The 20140-nt window shown below is 48.0% G+C and overlaps 1 pseudogene; it reads left to right on the top strand.

The window, feature by feature from the left end:
- The first annotated feature begins 5250 nt into the window (after positions 1 to 5250).
- Positions 5251 to 13138, top strand: LOC101336207 (zinc finger matrin-type protein 2 pseudogene; annotated as a pseudogene).
- The last annotated feature ends 7002 nt before the right edge of the window (positions 13139 to 20140 follow it).

The following is a 20140-nucleotide window of genomic DNA, read 5'->3' as shown; positions in this document are numbered from 1 at the left end:
AGATTAGCATTTACGACTATGGAAGACATCCTAATTATGCAGTTTCAGAGCTGATTTTCTGCAGGGCCTGTGCAGAACTAAAAGCATTAGGCGACAATAAAAACAGATGACTATGAATTTCTGAATTCATAATCTGATTTCCCTTTTGGGGAAAATGACATTTTTATTTACGGGTGCTTTACTCATCAGGTGGGAGCTGAAGTTTCCTCTCAGAGGCACAGTGCTTGCTGTGAGAGCATCTAAACAATCATCCTTTTAAAACAGATGTGTGGGGCTTCCCAGGTGGCGCAGTGGTTGAGAGTCCGCCTGCCGATGCAGGAGACGCGGGTTCGTGCCCCGGACCGGGAAGATCCCACATGCCGCCGAGCGGCTGGGCCCGTGAGCCATGGCCGCTGAGCCTGCGCGTCTGGAGCCTGTGCTCCGCACCGGGAGAGGCCACAACGGTGAGAGGCCCGTGTACCGCAAAAAAAAAAAAAAAAAAAAAAAGTGTGAAATTCACACGGGCTGCATTAGAAATGACGCAATGTATTTCTCCTCCTCTTAATCCCTACCCACTGGGGTTCTAAAACAAAACAAAAGAATTGGGAATAATATGGCTGATTATGGGATCCTGCACCTTTTAAGGTAGGAAGAGAATGTAAGTTTGCCTGATGAACCCCATTCCCTTGCAAATCATTCAGCTGTGCTGGGTTTTAGCATCAATGCATGGAAAAGGGGTGATCATTTCAGTGATCAGTGACAGGTTCTCAATAGTTATTTGTTCAATGGATGAATAAAATGAAAAGGTATCAACTGTCTTTTCTCGTATGGTATACTTTTTCTCCCATGGCTGGCCTTACATGCACAAAAGTCAGCGGAAGACCTTCACTTTTCACTTTCCATGCACACATTTTGTCATGAAGCATCAGATCCTGTTTAATTTCCCCAAATTGGTCCCTGGAGTTACTCACTAAAACTGTATACTTTTTCTCTTCTGTAAATGGAAAAACCTTTTTTTCCGCTTCACTATACAATGTTTGGAAACTACAATAATTTGATGTTTCTCCTAACTTTCCAAGTGGAAGTGGCAAAACCAACGAGAAAACTGGAGCAGTGGCACCAACCACATTGCCATATTCATCCACAAGATTCATTTTCTCCCCCTTTGCAAGCCTTCAAAAATCATTGACTTTGCACCCGCTGGGTGTTCAGCTCTAGGCCAACTACTCCAATTCCCCGTTCAAAGCCACTTCTAATACTGGTAAAAACCAAAGCAACCCACAAGGGAGAGATCACACAGCCCTCCTTCAAACTCATCGGGAGGAATGAGTTATTTGAAGACAACAAATGGTATCTTCATATTTTCTCTCCAATGTCTGAATAGATTTTTTTTTGTTTTTTTTTGCGGTACGCGGACCTCTCACTGTTGTGGCCTCTCCCGTGGCTCCGGACGCGCAGGCTCAGCGGCCATGGCTCACAGGCTCAGCCGCTCCGCGGCATGTGGGATCTTCCTGGACTGGGGCACGAACCTGTGTCCCCTGCATCGGCAGGCGGACCCTCAACCACTGCGCCACCAGGGAAGCCCCTGAATAGATTTTGAATAAAGAAAACCTATGACTTTGTTAGAAACTCTGTTTGATTTTTAAGTATATATTTTGGCAAGCATGAGGGGGTGGTGAAGACTGTGGTTGAAACTTTAAGGAAATAAAAAAATCAATTTGGTATTTACATCCACGGTCAATTTTACCCAAAAGGAAAACCTTTAGTGTCAGCCACTTGTCACTGTCCTGCCACGAGAAACGGATGCCAGGCCGGGCTGAGGGCAACGAACAACATGGCAGGGGGAGGAGGGGGGGTTATGGCCTTGCCCCGAGAGAGGACTCCCCTCTGCCCAGATTTCCTCTCCCAGATACACTGACTGTCACTCTTTGCCATGTCTCCTTGCTTGTATGAATTAATGAGTGTGTTGAACAAATTCCTGAAATCCAATATTTATCAGGAAAACACCCAAGCCCCAGGGGAAACCACAGGCCTAGCACCAGCAGATAGTGTGGCCACTGCCAACCTCTGGGACTCCCAACCCTGACCTTCCCTCCCATGGGGACAGCAGGCGGGCAGCTGCTTGGGAGGCAACCAGACCCCACCCTCAGTGCAGAGTGGCAGGCACCTGTGTGGGTGAGGCCTCATCCCAGGCCACAGCTGACACTTACTGACAGAGAATGGCCTTCCACATGCACCCACTGGCAGTCAGGCCCCTGTCCTGTCCTGGTCAGAGGGTGGGCTTTCCTTGAGCCCCCAGAGGATCCCCTTGCTGGGTACCAAAGTGGTAACTCCAAGGTTCTCTCCCACTTTATGGAGGAAACACAGGTGGCCAATCGGGTCATCCTCACACAGTAAGACCAGCAACCAGTGTGGGCAGTTTCCTGGTTACCCAGACATCATAAAAACCAGTTCCGTGTAATGATTGTATTTGCGCATGCACACACACACACACACACACAAACACACATACAAACACATCCACAGAAGATGTGTAATAGTCCATGTGCGTTTTCTGAAAATAAAATAGGCCTGGTACAAGTTACCTTTTAGGTCATTTCATATAAATATAAGAATTTTCTAGCCACCTCAGCTGTCCATCAGTGAATAAGACCAGAGGCCTGTAAACTATGGCCTGTGGGCCAAATGTGGCCCACAGCCGGTTTTGTAAATAAAGTTTTATTGGCACCTAGCCACGCCCATTTGTGTACGTGTTATCTGCAGTGCCTTTGCTCTTCACAGATTGGCCGAGTTGAGTGAATGCAGCACACACTGTATGGCCTCCAAAGCCAAAAAGATTTGCTATTTGGCCCTTGACAGAAAAGGTTTGCAGCCCCCTGAAATGAGAGCCTCTGGTGAGGCAGTGAGCTCACTCTGTAACCGTGAGCCAGAGAGGAGACCCCTGCTTTGACTGTGGCAGGTGGACTAGCCCAGGGTTACCGAACCTCCCTGTGCTACAGAAGCACTGGGTGCTTGTGAAACCATGTACCCTCAGGCCCCACCTGGCCCCTGGATCAGAATCTCCGGATTCAAATTGGATGGAGCGGGGGGTCCAGGAGACAGGGCTCAGCTCTCCGGCACCCCCAATGATGACATTTTCCATCACTCTCTGCTCTTTCCCAAGCATCATCCCACTCATTGCCCTGTTTAGTTCTCACGGCACTGTGAGTGCGAGAGGATGATCTTGATTCCCATTTTACAGATGAGCAGGTGAGGCCCCTGCTGGTAAGCGGTAGAGCCAGGACTGAGACGAAGTGCAGAACCTCTTCCATTGGCCCTGACCACTCTCCGTGACCTCTAAGATCCGCAATCCTAGGAAGTCCCCAGTGAAACAGGAAAGTCAGCCCCAAAGACCAAACCCGCTTCTCTAGCCTGTAACCCAGCTGCTGTACATGCTCGGGCTTGGTGCGCCCCAGGAAGGCGGTATGCCCGCCAGGTGTGTGCACCTTGCAGTGAACGGTCCCAAGTGCTGGGCACCAGGCTCGGACCAGCCTAAGACTCTGGCTTTGACTGTGGCTAAGACTACGGCTGAGAACAAGGCAGCACAGCCCCTGCCCCCATGGAATGTGCTGGAAGAGTTAGAGGGGAGGGGAGGGGAGCCTGACCCAGATGATTCTATGAAGAGTTACTTGCCACTGTGACTTGCTAATCACACTCCCACCTGGTCCCCCGTCCCTGTACATCTGCTCAGCTTCTCCTCCCTTTACTCTGCCCCCAACTCAGATTCCGACTTTGGAAGGGACGCTCCCAGGCCAAACACCTCCCTTGCCCTACTCGGTTCTTCTTCATGTTACTTCTTATCCCAACATATATATTTATGACTGTTTTCTATAGTCTCTCCCTCACGCCCCAAGAACGTGAAGCCCAGGAGAGCACGGCGCGGTGCCACTGGTGGTGGTTCTCAAGGTTGCTTCCTCCTCCCTGCCTTCCCTCCTCCATGCGCCTCCTTCGCTGCCCCCTTTCCACTGCCTGAAGCTCGGATGAACGATAGGGTTATGCCAGGCTGTTATGAATGTGGATGTTGGGGGGTTTGCCCTAAGAGAAGGACTTGCAGGGATTAGATATTCTCAGCAACATCTGGAAAGGCGTGGCTTGGAGTTACATGCAGACCTTGCGCCTGAGGCCACGCTTGGAGCCCTCGGTCGCTGAAGCGCACATCTCTTGTGGCACCATCCAGTCCCCTCCACCCCGTCTTCCTCTTTCTGTGCCGCTCTGGCCAGCTTTGTGCAGGGCCACCAGCAGGGCCACCGAGGTCAATGGGATCAGGGGCTGGCGGATGCCCAGGGACAGGCCTGAGATGTGCTTCCTAAGGCTTATCCACAGGGCTGGTGACGGGGCGCCAGCTGCCCGGGGTGCCTGCCCCACAGACCCTCTCCCCGGCCTTCCCGTCTTCTCAGTTTCCCCCCCTGGTTCCTCACTCATGCCCGCTCCTGGGTACACATCCCAGGTCAGCTTCTGCAGGCTCTGCTCTCAGGAGAACCCGGGCTGGACCCAATTCCAAATCGCCTATGGTGTCCCCTTGACACCTAAACTCTAGGTCCCTCAGGGACCTCTCCTGTCTCATCTTTGACCTTGAAATCTGTCCCCCAGGCACTTTGGTGGTGCCCATTCTGCTCTCAATGGGATGAGTATCAGAATCTCCGCTGGGTCCTCCTAATGTCCAGCTAGCTCAGTGCCCTGCTCAGAACAGAAGCCCAGTAACCATTGGTTACGTGTGATAGTGTGGTCACAAATGCATCCGCACAGACAAATAGGGAATGAAGCCTGTGCGTAAGGAGACTGCCAGAGGCCACGAATCAGCCTTCCTCACAGAATGCTGAGTCAATCACCATTCAGAGTACCTGGTGTGACTCAGAGGCCCAGGAGCTATTTCCATGGTCCTGCTTGAGGGTCAGCAACCTTCTGGAAGAATCAGGGTGAAGGATTGTCAAACACTCAGGCAGGTCACAGAGAGGCTGAATGCCTCGCTGTAGGTTTTTCTCTGATTCCAACCTGTGTTCAAGGGGGTGTAAGCCTGAGGAAGTATCACCGAGGTGTTATTCTGAAACCCATGCCGAGAGAGTATAAGGCTATCTCTTATTGACTCAGAACCAGTAAAGGGAAGTGTAGGCCTAGCCGATTTTGCCCCAGTGGGCATCCCTACGGGGGCATCCCTGTCAGGACACCAGCAAAAGGAACAGACTCCGTAACAGCAAAGCTGCTCTTCCCGCCACTTCTCCAAAGTTTGCCAGCATGGGTATCTCCAGCCTTTGTCCGAACTCCATCTGTGTCCGTGAATGGGTAACTCCCTCACCCTGTTATAGGCGTCTCCCTCTTGGGGCAATAGCTTTCTATTAAGAGGTTTGAATATAATTCAGCAAAGTGCACACCTCTTTTTTTTTTTTTTTTTTTGCGGTACGCGGGACTCTTATTGCTGTGACCTGTCCCGTTGCGGAGCACAGGCTCCGGACGCGCAGGCTCAGTGGCCATGGCTCATGGGCCCAGCCGCTCCGCGGCATGTGGGATCTTCCCGGACCGGGGCATGAACCCACGTCCCCTACATCGGCAGGCGGACTCTCAACCACTGCGCCACCAGGGAAGCCCTTGCACACCTCTTTAGAACAGGATTTCCTTTCTAAGCTGCATTTGAAGTGATCTCACGCCCGTTAGGAAGCCCACACCTGCCCGATCTCCTCAGGTGTGTTCCCTCTTTTTCTTTTTTTCTAACACTCAGCTTTAATAGCCTTTTTATTTTTTCTTTTCCATTCTTGTTTACAAGATATATTGAATATAGTTCCCAGTGCTACACAGTAGGACCTTGTTGTTTATCCAGGTGTGTTCCGTCTTGATCACCTGGTGGACTCCCCCTCCCCCTGCCCTCCTCAGCACCTGTCTGAGAGGCCTCCACAGGCCAAGGGTGACAAACTGTAGCATCCTCGCTGACAGGAGATGAAGCCTGCTGGACCAGTCTGGCCAGTGTCTATGTCCAGCATGCACTGTCCACCGTGCCAACTTCCAGCGCCTGGGCCCCAGGTGTGGGGCGAGGCTACCTCAAGGGGCAAATTCGCTCTCTCCCCTTTCTCATGTCCCCAGGTTCTCAGTCTTGGGGCTCTTCACCCTTGGCCGCATTGCCCAGCCTGTGTCCCTGGCCAGCCCATCATCCGAGGGGATGGACCTCGGATTCCATCCCTCCTCCCTGGAGCTTATCACAAAGGGCGCCTCCTCGGGTTTCCTGTATGCTTTCTTCTCCCCATCTTCGGTTTCCTTGCTCCTGCCTTCTGCCTTTGCTAAGGTTTCTCTGTGCTTCTCATCCTACAGTTAACATTCAAATTGGTTGACGGCCCTATTTTTTTTTCACTAGACAGACATTTATTTCTCCCTGTTACCCGTTCTTCCCTTAGGTCAGTATAACACAGGACACTGAGGGAAAATAACCCTCTCCAAAAAAGGGCCGAAGAAAGAAGAGGGACTGGTTTTCAACGGGATCGTTCAAAGAGCTTGTCATTCAGCATCACATGCAAACTCATTGATCAGAATTTTGAGTATACTAACAATGACCAAAAAAGGGAGAGAAAAAAAAAAAAAAAGAAAACTATTCATTTTATCTTAGGTACCTGAATTCATAGAAACATTTCCTATTACAATGTGAAATAAGAAGCAACTCCACGATTTAAGTAATTTCTATCCCAATCTGAATTTAGACACAAATTATAATACTATGCGATACTAGCCTAAGTTAACGGGGCAGTGAGAGTTCTAAACTGCTTACTGACCATAACACCAGATTCACTGTTTCATAAACAAGAAAACAGCCTTGTTTTGGAGAAATGAAATGAACCAGGAATATAGAGCCAGACCATCCAGTGCCCTTTTCAAAAAGAAGAAAACAGAAAGTCTGAGGGTTTGGTTTGGGGAAGGGGGAGCTTTACATGAAGCATACACCCTGCCAGCCAATGGCAAAGGCTAAAATAGTTTTCAAAGGTACAACCTGAGTCCTCTGAAGAAAGGGGTGGCAGCCCCTTTGGCGTCTTAGCTAGAAAATGAATAATTCAGAGTCAAGTGCAGGTCCCACTAGGTGGAGCCTTCTGTTGCCCGGTGTCCAGACTTCCCTGCTGCCAGCCCACCTGGTCCCTGCTGGAGCTGAAGCTCTTACCTCCCCCCGCCAACTCTCCCAGAATTTCAGTGAAACTAGGCTGCCTCTTGCTCAGGCGTTCACTCCATCATGGACACTTTCTGATGAACAGCACAGTTCCAAGCAGGAGGAACACAAGGTTCAGTGAAACACGGTCCCTGAACTGCGCACCCTTGGTGGGAAGGCAGAACGGTGCAGACACTGTGGAAAACAATATGGCGCATCCTTAAATGATTAAACGTGGGATTCTCACGTGACCCAGCAATTCCACTTCTGGGTACATACCCAAAAGAACAGAAAGCAAGGTCCCAAAGAGATATTTGTACACCTATGTTCATTGCAGCCTTATTCACAACAGCCAAGTGGAAGCAACCCAAGTGTCCATTAAAGGATGAACAGATAAACAAAATGTGGTCTATCTATATGATGGAATATTACTCAGCCACACAAAAAAAATGTTCTGACGCGTGCTACAACATGGATGAATCTTGAAGACATTATGCTAAGTGAAGTAAGCCAAACACAAAAGGACAACTCTACGACTCCACTTACATGCAGTACCTGGAGTGGCCAGATTCACAGAGGCGGAAAGTAGAATGAGAGTTGTCAGGGGCTGGGGGAGAGGGGAATGGGGAGCTATTAGTTAATGGTTATGGAGTTTCAGTTGTGCAAGATGAAAGAGTTCTGCAGATGGATGCTGGTGATGGCTGCACAACAATGTTAGCGCACGTAATGTCACGGAAGTGGACACATAAAATGGTTACGATGGTAACTTTTATGTTATGTATACTTCACCACAGTTACAAATAATTTAAGAAAGAAACCGAGCATGCTGCCTGCTCTCAAGGCTCCTGAAGTCTGGTGGCCCTGGGACAATGGCCTCCAAACCTGGTCTGGGCACTTGCACAGACATGCTGGTGTCCACAGGGGTGGGGAAAGATTACATCTTTTATTTGTACATACTTTTATCTCATCTGTTTTCCATATCTGTATAGAACATGTTAATACAATAGCTCGTGGTCATACTTCAGAGGCAAAAATTGTCCTATATTAGGAGTGCCCTAAAAATTCTTCACTGGTGGGGATGAATGATGGAAAGTCGTCTGGAACCCCCATCCTGGAGGAAACTTCACAGAACTGGAATTATTTCCTCGGTGTGGGGTAGAGGTGGCGGCGGGTTGGGAAGCATCATAAATCAAGTTGCGTTGGCGATGACAAGTGGCAGTGGGGATGTGGGCTGTGTCCACCAGGCCACCAAACTTGTATTAGGAAGGGCAGTTGAGGGTCCAGAAACAATGACCCTGTTCCCCTCCCCTTTCTCCAGTGGGGTCAAGGAGAGCTCAGGTGTTACCCTCCTTGGGGACCTTTTTCTGCTGCTCTGGGAACTGCCTGTCACTGTTCAAAACTGTGAATGGCTGAGCCTTGCAAAACCATTGCTGTGTCACCTCCACTTCTGATCTCGGGGCCGAGCTCACCCACTTGCCCCAAAATGAGAGGGTTGGGGGGCTCTCCCTGACAGAATAAGAGCCTGCCATTAGAGGTCCCACTGTGGTTGGTCTTCTTACAGCCCCACTCTCAAGGAACTTGTGACAGACTTCTCCGGGACTGGGTGGATGGCACTGTCCAGGGTGGACTTCTTCCCGCTAGTCCTCAGAAGTGTCCTACGGCAGCCCCGCCACTGACCACCCTCTGTCTTGGGTAAATTCCAGTTCCACTCTGGAGGGAGGAGAATTTGCTGAGGTTTCCAAGGAAGATGCTCGTCCCTGGTCTGGGCAGGCTGGGAGACACTGGCTCCTTGTGCCTTGGAGGAGGAGGGGGCTGTGAAGTCTGGAACTCTGTCCCTGTCCCTGAGGACAGAGCCTGACAGCAGGGAAGCCAGAGTGGATGCACAGAAAGCAATCAGGCCCCTGATGACACGGAGGAGCCAAATCAAAGCATCCCTGAAGTCCGCCCTGCTCTAGACTGACCAGCTGCACATGCAAATTAATCCCAAACGCTGTTTAAACTCGGTTTGAGTTCATGACCCAATGCATCCTAATTATACAAGGGCTCTCTGGTTTGGTCCTATTTCATTTTATTTAATCATTTTTTTAAATGAAGTATAGTGAATTCACAATGTTGTATTAGTTTCAGGTGAAGAGCAAAGTGATTCAGCTGTACATATACATACATTCTTTTTCAGATTCTTTTCCATTATAGTTGATTACAAGATATTGAGTAGAGTTCCCTGTGCTATATGGTAGGTCCTTGTTGTTCACCTATTTTATATATAGTAGTGTGCATCTGTTCATCCCACATTTCTAGTTTATCTCTCCCCCACACACATTCACTGCGTTAAATTAGAAAACTGGTAAAACCATAATTTTGTTTTTTATGTCTGTGAGCCTATTACTCTTTTGTAAATAAGTTCGTTTGTATCTTTTTTTAGATTCCACATGTAAGCAATATCATATGATATTTACCTTTCTCTGTCTGACTTACTTAGTATGATAATCTCTAGGTCCATCCATGTTGCTGTAAATTGGCATTATTTCATGCTTTTTTATGGCTGGGTAATATTCCACTGTGTGCATGTATGTATGTATGTGTGAATGTGCATATATACATATACCACATCATCTTTATCCATTCATCTGTTGATGTGGCCCTACCTCATTTTTATTGCTGACTTTGATAGACCAAGAGATTCTCCTTGGACTTCACTCAACCTGGAGCTATTTCTGGTGGGACACGGATGATGGCTTCTGTGCTCCATTCACTCTCAGGAGCCAGTGAGTTCCACCCTTCATCCTGAGGTCTCTGTTCATCCTTTTGACTTCAACACCACTTCTCTCCACACATGGACCCAAGCCCACCCACAAAAGACAAATCACAGAAGGGAGAGACTATACCCTGTGTATTGACTTGGAGCAAAGGGGAGGGCCGAGCGCCATGATTTCAAGCATCTCTGTTACTCTCACTCAATTCCCCATAGTTGCCTCATTTTCTTCATATCTTACCTGTCTACTAGGGGAAAGAGGGACATGTTTATGTTTTCTTATATCTCAGCCAATTGTGTTCACAGGATGCTTCCTGCACTGTGATTTTTAATCTGATTAATAGGCTTAAGTCCCATCTTTATTTTATCTTGTCTTGTCCTGCTTTTGTTCTATCCATCATGTCACAATGTAAAAAGTAATCAAAGTGGCATAACAGTAGCTATTCTTCCCCGATTCATGTAACCCCCGATTCATGTATCCCGATTCATGTTCCCACATTTATCTTGCTGTGGCTCTTTCACCTTATTTCTTTCGAGGATTACGTGAACATGCACGTGTGTTAAGTTAGAAAAATATACAACCTTGTAAGAGGGAGCTATCATTTGCATAAAATACTGCCACCTGACAGCCTTGTAAGCAAGCCACTGTAGACATGACAGGGCTTAAACGTGAAGTTCAAGGCTACCTCGCCACACACAGCAGATGTCTTCCAGGAAAACCCAGTGTATGTCAAGAATACTGTAATTGGGTCATTCTTGAAATACACAAAAGGATCCAGATTTGTTTTCTTTTTTAGTGAACTGGTGGTGAGTCATTTTCTACAGTTAACAATGCTTATTAAACTATTAATTATTTGCAAATGTTGCTCCAAGTTTAAGTCGCTGCAATGTTTTCTTGAGCAGGCTGTACTGACTGAGAGCTTCTCTCTCCATCAGAGAGCTCCTTAAATCACATGACCCCATTGACTGCAGATGATTGGCTAAGAGGTGGAAGCTCGATTCAAGCTTAGCCAATCAAATTTCCTCAGAGAAGCTTTGTCATCGGGAACAAGAGAATGAGCCAACTAGCTGAGGACTCTGCTGTTTAAGGCTGACCATGCCAGGACCGTGTGCAAGGGGATGACCAGAGAAGCTGGGCTGCAGAGAGCAAAAAAAAGCAGACTGGCACTAAAGATGAAAGGGGAGAGAGAGCTGCCAGGGCACCCTGGTCTGGCTGGCCGGTCCTCACTGTATTTGGGATCCAAGGAATACACTTTTATTCTGACCACAAATCCCACATTACTTGCACCTACACGAGCAGACGTTTGTACCTTGCAGTCAAGCAGTCATACCGACTAGGATTCACTTGGTTCTGCAGGATGGGCACAGGGAAGCTCTCATCCACCCCCCGTTTCTCAACACCAGAGGCTTCTCCCAGGCCATCGGCTTCCCTTGCCCTGCCTTCCTTTCTTCTTCCTTCCGAATTCACCAGCTGCTCACTCATGAATGGCTTCTGGAGAGGGCTTCAGGGAAACACTGTCAATGATCTTCGAAGACGCTCAAGTCCTCATGATGGGAATTTCCAAGTTTTTACACACTCACGCCTTGGTTATAACTAACGGAATTTTCATGTTGAAAGGAACTTTATATTAAAAGACCAAGTGGCCCAAATTTTGACCAAATTTGCAAAATAATCCTGATTTCAAAGATTCTGTTCAATTTTCAATCAATCGATCATTTTGGTTTCAGAAGATGTTCTTCCTTCTTCTGCTGGGGATCAGAGAGTAAGAATGGACCCAGTAGCTAATCTCAAGGAGCTCTTGAGAAGGTCAAACATATACAGTGGAAGTCTTGTGGAAGGTCAAATATATACAGTGTGTTAGGATTCTGGGGGTTGCCAGTGACAGAAACCCACCTGCACCAGGCTGGACAAAGAGAGGAACCCACTGGCTCAAGGAATCCATGGATGGATCAAAGAATCACAGTGCCAGAAGGGCAAGGACTTACTGGGAATCGGGAACAACTGGATCCTCCATCTGGCCTCTCCCTCTGCCTCTACCATGGAGGCTTAGTTTACTTAGTAATGGGTGGGAGGAGATTATCTCACGTACAGGATTAGAACAAATATTAAATTTTAAACACCTCAGAGAAGTGCCTAGGAGGATGCCCCTAGTAGGAGCTCGATAAATTTCCCTATTTCCCCTTACAGGCGTCTCACGGTAATGGAGTCCAAGGACATACAATGTGTTACCCGACATGCTTTGTGTGGGGTGTAATGGAAAATGGACAATGGGAGAAAAGGGAGGAAAAGAAGAGATAACGGAACTTTGGAGTCACTGGAGAGAATCTTGCAGGCATTTCTGAGTCCAACAGAGATACCCTCTCCTCACAAAAACCAGAGAGGCGTATTCAACATCTCTGCCTGCCAGGATAGTTGCAGAAATTGTCTCGAAGAAAGCCGTATCACAAAAGAAACCACCCCTCCTAAATAATGCACAGATAAGTAAAATGGAACATCTAGAGCTAGAAAAATAGAAATGTATTTACAGCATTTATGGAACTGAGTCAGAAAATCGCTGTAGATTCAAGAATGAACTTGGACTCAGAGAGACTGAAAACACCCTGAAATTAGGATATAAGTATTGATTTAAAAATAAGTGAGGGGCAGTGAAGATGGCGTCGGCAGTGGGACAAAAAACTTGGATTTTTGCTGAAAGTGGGACAAAGGTGAATATGAACAGCTCGCCGAGAAGAGGCTCACGGAAGAGAGAGAAAAGAAGGATGGAAAACCAGTGCGGCCAGGGAAGCGAGAGCTTCTCCGGCATAGGGACTCCAAGGTGGACCTGGAATCCAAACCCGGGAGGACAACTGTCATTACCAAGACCACCCCACAGTCTGAGACGGGAGGATACTACTGCAATGTCTGTGACGGTGTGCTGAAAGACTCCATCAACTTCCTGGATCACATTAGCGGAAAGAAACATCAGTGAAACCTGGGCATGTCTACACGTGTGGAACATTCCACTTTGGATCAGGTGAAGAAATGTTTTGAAGTCAACGAGAAGAAAATGGAAAAGAAGAAGAAGGATTATGATTTGGAGGGAAGGATAAAGGAACTCAGAGAAGAGGAGGAAAAGGCCAAAGCCTACGAGAAAGAGAAACAGAAGGAGAAGAAAAGAAGGGCAGAGGAGGACTTGACATTGGAGGAGGAAGGTGAGGTGGCAGCTGTGATGGGCTTCTCTGGCTTTGCTTCCACCAAGAAGAGTTACTGAGGCTTTCTATGCTTGGCTTTTTGCCAGGCCTAACTTTGTGTATGTGGATGTCATTTTGGGGGAGGTACTGGGGAAAGTCCTCAAGAGCGGCAATGGAGAGGGCTAGAGGGTGGGTGCTTGTGGTTTCCCTCTGCCTTCAGAGAGAGCACAGGATGCAAAGGAACGTGCTGTGGCATGTTCCTTCAGCCTCAGTATTTCACTGGGGACAGAGGACCTCTGATCATCTGAGTTCCCAATGAAGAAAAACTTCTGCTTCTGAGGCTGCTTTCCCGAAACTCCCCCTGCATCTTTTCCTTTTCATCTGTCCATCTCCTCTGAGCATCATACATTCATCCTGTGTTCTGCCTTTGTTTTAATTTTTACTCTTGCTTAGCCTACAGCAGAAGGGTTCTCTGGGTCCCCAGTTTCCAGCTGATAGCATCTCCTTGACTGGCCCCTCCTTTCCCCATTCTCCCCCAACCCTACCCCGTGGTTCTCTGGCCACCTGTGCACACGTGTGTACTTCTGCCTGGGTCACTGGTATGTGTGGGTGTGTGTGCATGAAACTGTCACATAGAGGGAGCCTGAACTACAGCCTCAAGAGCATTGCTGCCTTGGGGCCTGGTGTTCTCAGCTTCCTCAGAGCATGTAACAGGAAATTAAATGGGATGAGTGTTCGGTGTGGTTTTTGTCTGGTGAGTTTTTTAACCTTTGTTCTTTATATGTAAACTGTTCAGCTTTTCCTATTTGTTTCATTTTACTGAGGATTACTCTGTTTTTGTCTTCCTTGTAAGCAGGCTCTTGGACGAACCTGTTTGATGCAAAAATGAAAAAGGAGAAAACCTCATATGAGAGCTCTTGGGTCTCAGAGGCTGTTCAACATGTATAATAAATGGCATTGACTGGGCCTATTTCAAAAAACAATAAGTGAGGACTTCCCTGGTGGCTCAGTAGTTAAGAATCCACCTGCCAATGCAGGGGACACGGGTTCGAGCCCTGGTCCGGGAAGATCCCACATGCCACAGAGCAACTAAGCCCGTGCGCCACAACTACTGAGCCCACGTGCCACAACTACTGGAGCCCGTGCTCCGCCACAAGAGAAGCCACCACAATGAGAAGCCGTGCACCACAACGAAAAGTAGCTCCCACTCGCTGCAACTAGAAAAAGCCCGGGCATAGCAGGGAAGACCCAATGAAGCCAAAAATATACAAATAAATTTATTAAAAAATAAAATTAAATAAAAATAAGTGAGCATTCTTAGAGCAACTGCCATGGGCTGATACTGGTTAGTAGATTAGACATAGACAAATTCAAGGAGACTAAAATACCCAGGACAAAACTGCTCTCACCATCCCTAGCTGAGGTGTCACCAGTGCCCTGATGAGGAGAGATCCAAAGGAAATAATCAGAAGTGAGGAAAAAGATATTTTTTAAATGGCAAAGGTGCTGATTATAATATAAAAAAGAAACAACTGAAATTTCCAGGTAAGAAAGCAAATTATTTCAATACCCATCATATAACATAAAGTTGTACACACACAGAAAGCGGTACAAAGGGAACGTGATAAAGTCTTACCAGTGGTCTGCTTGTGCGGGGTGCCACTTGTTCTTGCTGCATTTCTTTTCAGCAATGAATCTGCAGTACTCTTCATTAAAAACAATTTTAGGGAAATGTTTAAAAATGATTTCTCTTACTGCTGAAGAGTGGTACCTGGGAGATCAAACAGATATTTGATGAGAAGTACCTGGAGCATAAATTAGGTGCATAACTGACACTTACTGGGTATCGGTATTCCAGGCGCCAAGCAGGGGGCTTAATGGAGAGAAGGTGCTCATCTAATCCCCACAAGGGGTGGGTGTGAAGGGTGAGGTGAAGCATGAAACGTGTGAGTCCCTGGGTTAAAGACACAACGTGGAGGTGGGCTGGGTCTGACTCAGAGCCCACCCTCTAGACCTCTAGGGGAGAAAGTCACCCCGTCAAAGCTCATCCCACTTAGTAAGACACTCCATTAAAACTAACACAAAAGTTGCTCATTTAGCTCTCATAAGGGTCCTGGGGCAAGTGCAGAAACCAAGTCTCAGAGAAGTCAAGCAACCAGACCACAGGTGCACAGCTGGGAAGGGGCAGAGCACAGATGCGGTCCCTCCTTCCCGATTCCCATCCCATGGCTGAGATTCCAACTCTGCTCGGCCCACCTCGGTCCAGGGGTTTTCCCAGGAAATGCAGTAGCACATTCAGCAGGGGATTATCAGGTACTTCCCAGGGGCTAATCACCAGGGCCCCAAAGACAACATCCGTGCCTGAAGGAGCTCAGATCCCCTGGGATGTGGGCGTGCGCACAATCACAGCATGCGACATGACTGTTACGGTGATAGGTATGAGATTAAAGATCTTCCATGGAAGACCCAGGAGGGTGCCCTAGTGGCCCAGGAAATAAGGAAAGAAGCCAGTTAGTGTCTGTTGCAGGTGTGCATATGGTCATCGATTCTCCTGTTGAATTTGAGGCCTGTGGCCCGCGAATCAGACTGGGGCACTCCTGAGAGATTCAGTTTAACACAGAGTCCAGAGAAGCATCCTCCCTTGATTTACCTGCCATCCTCCCCTGAAATGGGGTTAGCACCCTGCTGATCTGAACGTCTTTCATCAGCAAATGCACTACAGGCCACATATCATGTATGATGCTAAGCGGAGGCACCAGCTCAGGAGCCAAGCTTCCTGGGGACGTTAACCTCCCGGTCCTGAGCCTGTATCCCAGAAGGGCCAACTGCGGCCATCACTCCACCCACGGGGTCAGATTTAGCGACAACACACAGTGAGCTGACTCGGACGGTAGAGAGGAAAGAGCAGTGAGAAAGGGAGCCGAACCCCTCATTCCAAATTCTGTCACTAATTGGATTCTCTCCCCTCCCTGTATCTTTCACCCTCTTTTCCACAATCAATGCTCTTGCACACTAGACTCGCCGAGTTCTGTAACTGTAATTAGCTTTCGTGCTGGCTGCCTTCTAGGTTGAACACAAGGAAAAGCAAAGCATAAAGGAGTTAAGAACTCTCTTGACACCACACAGCCAGCTCGAGGTGTCCTGCCCATTTATTCAAAATGGAAGCCGTTTGGGGATAATCTTAAATAGGAGCTAAAGACTCTACCCTGGGCTTCCCTGGTGGCGCAGTGGTTGAGAGTCCGCCTGCCGATGCAGGGAACACGGGTTCGTGCCCCGGTCCAGGAGGATCCCACATGCCCCGGAGCGGCTGGGCCCGTGAGCCATGGCCGCTGAGCCTGCGCGTCCGGAGCCTGTGCTCCACAACGGGAGAGGCCACAACAGTGAGAGGCCCACATAACGCAAAAAAAAGACTCTACCCTGAAGGTTATTTCCAGGAGCAGAAGCAGAAACTGGTGAAAACTGGTTAAACCAGCAGCTTTAGGAAGCCTGGTCTCTGGGGGACCCAGAGGTCAAAGTGGTACCCTCCTCCCCCCTTCTCTCCCCTCTGCACCCTTTGTGGGGTGGGTCCCTTCCCGCTGCACATCTTGAATGGAGTTTTCTGTCCACACGGAGTAAAACCAAATAAAGAAACTCAGATGTCTGGCTTGATGGGATGAGCACAGAGTGTGTGATCTGCAAAGCCAGACCCACCAACCAGAGGTCAGGGTCCTGCAGCTCTAGTCCCAACACGGCCATTTGTTCTGTGGACTGAACAATTGGAACTTCAGTGTCTTTTTTAGTAAAACAGAGGCAATGTTTGCCTTACTCACCTTAGATAGTAGCCCATTAAAAATAATTATTAAAAAATAATGGGACAAAAAAATAATAATGAGACTTGGTTAATGGTTAAGAATCCACCTGCCAATGCAGGGGACACGGGTTCGAGCCCTGGTCTGGGAGAATCCCACATGCTGCGGAACAACGAAGCCCGTGTGCCACAATTACTCAGCCTGCGCTCTAGAGCCTGTGAGCCACAACTACTGAAGCCTGCGTGCCTAGAGCCCATGTTCTGCAACAAGAGAAGCCACCGCAATGAGAACCCCGTGCGCCACGACGAAGAGTAACCCCCGCTCCCCACAACTAGCGAAAGCCCACGTGCAGCCAAAAATAAAATTAATTAATTAATAAAAACATAATAATGATTCTGACACTTGTTACAATGGTAGGGAAGATTTATTCAAGACTATTGCAATAGGAGAGAGACCAAGCTCAAGGGCAAGTTGAGGATTTATAGCCAAGGAACAGAGTGAGGGGCTCAATGGATGGAAAATTCCTAACAGGAGACATCAAGAGTCAGGGGGATTCTTGGGACTTCCTTGGTGGTCCAGTGGTTAAGATTCCATGCTTCCACTGCAGGTGGCATGGGTTCGATCCCTGGTCGGGGAACTAAGATCCTGCATGCCATGTGGTACAGTCAAAAAAATAGCAAACATAAAGAGTCAGAGGGATTCTTGCTAAAGGCAAGCCGAGGTGATCAGATATCAAAAATGGGAGATGAGAAGTTTGATCAGATATCAAAAGTAGGGGGTTATTGCTATGATGGGCTGGGCAGACCAAAGATAGGACAAGGGCCAAAGTCAAGACCTAGAGGAAAAGATGTCTCAGAGGAGGGTAAAGTTAGGTCCAGGACAAAGTGTCTGTCAAGCCACAGAATCAAAAAAGATACTCTGTAACCTGCATGTTCGAAAACTGTAACAAACAATTTACATAACTTTTTTTTTTGTCTCTATCCCTTACAGACATTGGCTATGAAAATTACTTAGAAATAATTTGTGTTTAATAGCTGGTAAAAAAAAACCACACAGTTGGCATTTCAACTCTAATCCAACCAAATACACAATCTTCAGGCTCTGGAAACTCTGAGAAACAAAGAGTCCAGGAGCCAATGATGTTATGACCATCTGGCTCATCTTTTTTCACTACCATCATAGCTAATGGCCAAGCAGTCCATGGACGTCTGGGGGCTGGACCTATCAGGCATCTGAGTGATGGGCCCAGCCAGCAGCCTGTGAGACTCTTGGGATGGTTCCCACTGCACAGCTGGGATGTGGCACAAAGGGCTGTGCTAATCGATCCTGTACTTCCAGCCTGGGGGAAAACAAAAGTATCCAAGAAACAACTCAGAGAGGAACGTTCTCATCATGTATCAAGTCTTTCTAATGATTTTAGAGACTGCTATTTAATATCTGCCAGGATTTTAGGAGGGGGCTTAAATTTGCTTCACAGATTTTAAGACATTGCCAGGAAAAGGATCCCCCGGCCAGGTGGGTGGCTTCTCCTGCCATGCTGCATTTACATGCACTTTTATGCCTCTAGAGAGTTCTGCTGTGTGCCCAGAAGTATATCAGCAGATGAACTTAGAAGACCCAGAACCGAGGATTCAGGGAAGCAAATGAAATCTGACCAAGGGAAGACCATTTGGTTCAACAGTCCTACACAACACAGTATAGACCACGCAGATGTGAACACCTGAGACCTGGACCATTCTTCCTCTGCCCAATAAACCACACGTTTTCTTTACTTCAGGGCTTCTATCCTCTACCTTCTCAAAGTGAACACCTATAGATATGGAAATGCCTGTTCGGGTGTCGCTGGGGAATTCAAAATTGCCATTGACTTTGGATGCCCCAACAGCCGTCACCAGCTACCCTTACAAACACAAGAAGGAAGAACTAAGGTCTTATTTCAAACGAAGTCTTCCATGATTCCCCAAACTCAATGCAAACTCTCTGTCTCTCAACCCTCTGATATTCTGTGAGTTTTCTTCCAAGCACATTTTACAGTTTTGTCCTGTGGTTATTTCTGTCTCACCCACCACATTCCACCACTTCCTCTGAGGACCCGTGGAGACCTCTTGAGTCAATCAAGGCAAAGCTTCTACTCACCCCGGATGCGGCCTCACAATCGTCAGTCACTCTCCCAGGCACACACTGCTGGGGGGGTAGAACTGGCATCAGAAGTAAGTCGATTTGTTGCCATTTTGAGTCTAGACAGGGAGGGTGGGCCAGCCTCCTATTGCCCCTGGTTTCTCCCTCTGGAGCTGGATTGAATAGTTTCGGTGCTTAATTTGCTTTAGGTTCTCAAATCATTCACATAAAACAAGTCGGACCCTCTCACCAAAAGCAAACGGAGCTCGGCAAGGCCCTACTTTGTGAGTCCTAACATTTGTAAGAAGAGAGAATGTGGACGGATCTTAAGGGGCCCACACGCCCCTCACTTCTTCCTCACTTCCTCCCTGCGTGACGTGAGGAACTGCTCTCATAAGAGAGCATGGATGCCCCACCAGCCACTCCCATCAACTGGTCAATGTGGTCAGCTTTGGGGAGGCTCCTGCCAGAATCCTACCCTTTGCAGACATCCGATCCTACAGAGTTATGGTCCCTGGGAAGCTTCAGGTGTGGGTGGGAATAGGGGCGGGGAGCTCTTACTTATTCTAGAGGGTAAAACCAGAGACTTTCAAAGTCTCAGCAGTACCTGATGTTCTGCCCACCTACACCTGTAAGGATTCCTTCATCTGGGGAAGCCCTGGACTATATAGTGGATGGGAATTCCCCACTTCCTTCTGGATGTGAAACATCTGAAAGAGAAAATGTGCTTCTCCCGTGATGGGCATCAGTGCAATGCTATTCACAATCCACTGACAGATGCAGGCTGTCTATACCGAATAAACCGGCAGAGGCCAGAGGCCATTGGTCCAACAGAATCAGAGTCACCTGGAAAGGTAAAGACTGGGACAAAAGAAGGATATGCTTTTTGGAATCGTTTTGGCACTGACGATTTGATTCTATTAACCTGCTAAGTCTAATGAAAGGAAAACCTCTTCAAAAAGAAGCAACTCATATTTATATGAAGGGGGGGAAATATATCCCTCTGGAACCCAGCACTACACACATGTGAAAATGCAATAAGTAGACATAAAAGACACTGCACCACACTCAGCCGGCCATACTACAAAACCAAGAATGACACACAGACGGCAGGTGGGCTCGTCCAGGCCCCCATGCCTGGGTCTCCCGTGTCCTCTAAGTTCTGGAAGCCTGAGG

The sequence above is a fragment of the Tursiops truncatus genome, chromosome 16 (genome assembly GCF_011762595.2).
Source record: "Tursiops truncatus isolate mTurTru1 chromosome 16, mTurTru1.mat.Y, whole genome shotgun sequence".
Taxonomy (NCBI): Eukaryota; Metazoa; Chordata; class Mammalia; order Artiodactyla; family Delphinidae; genus Tursiops; species Tursiops truncatus.
This window is presented reverse-complemented; position numbering and strand designations above follow the sequence as displayed.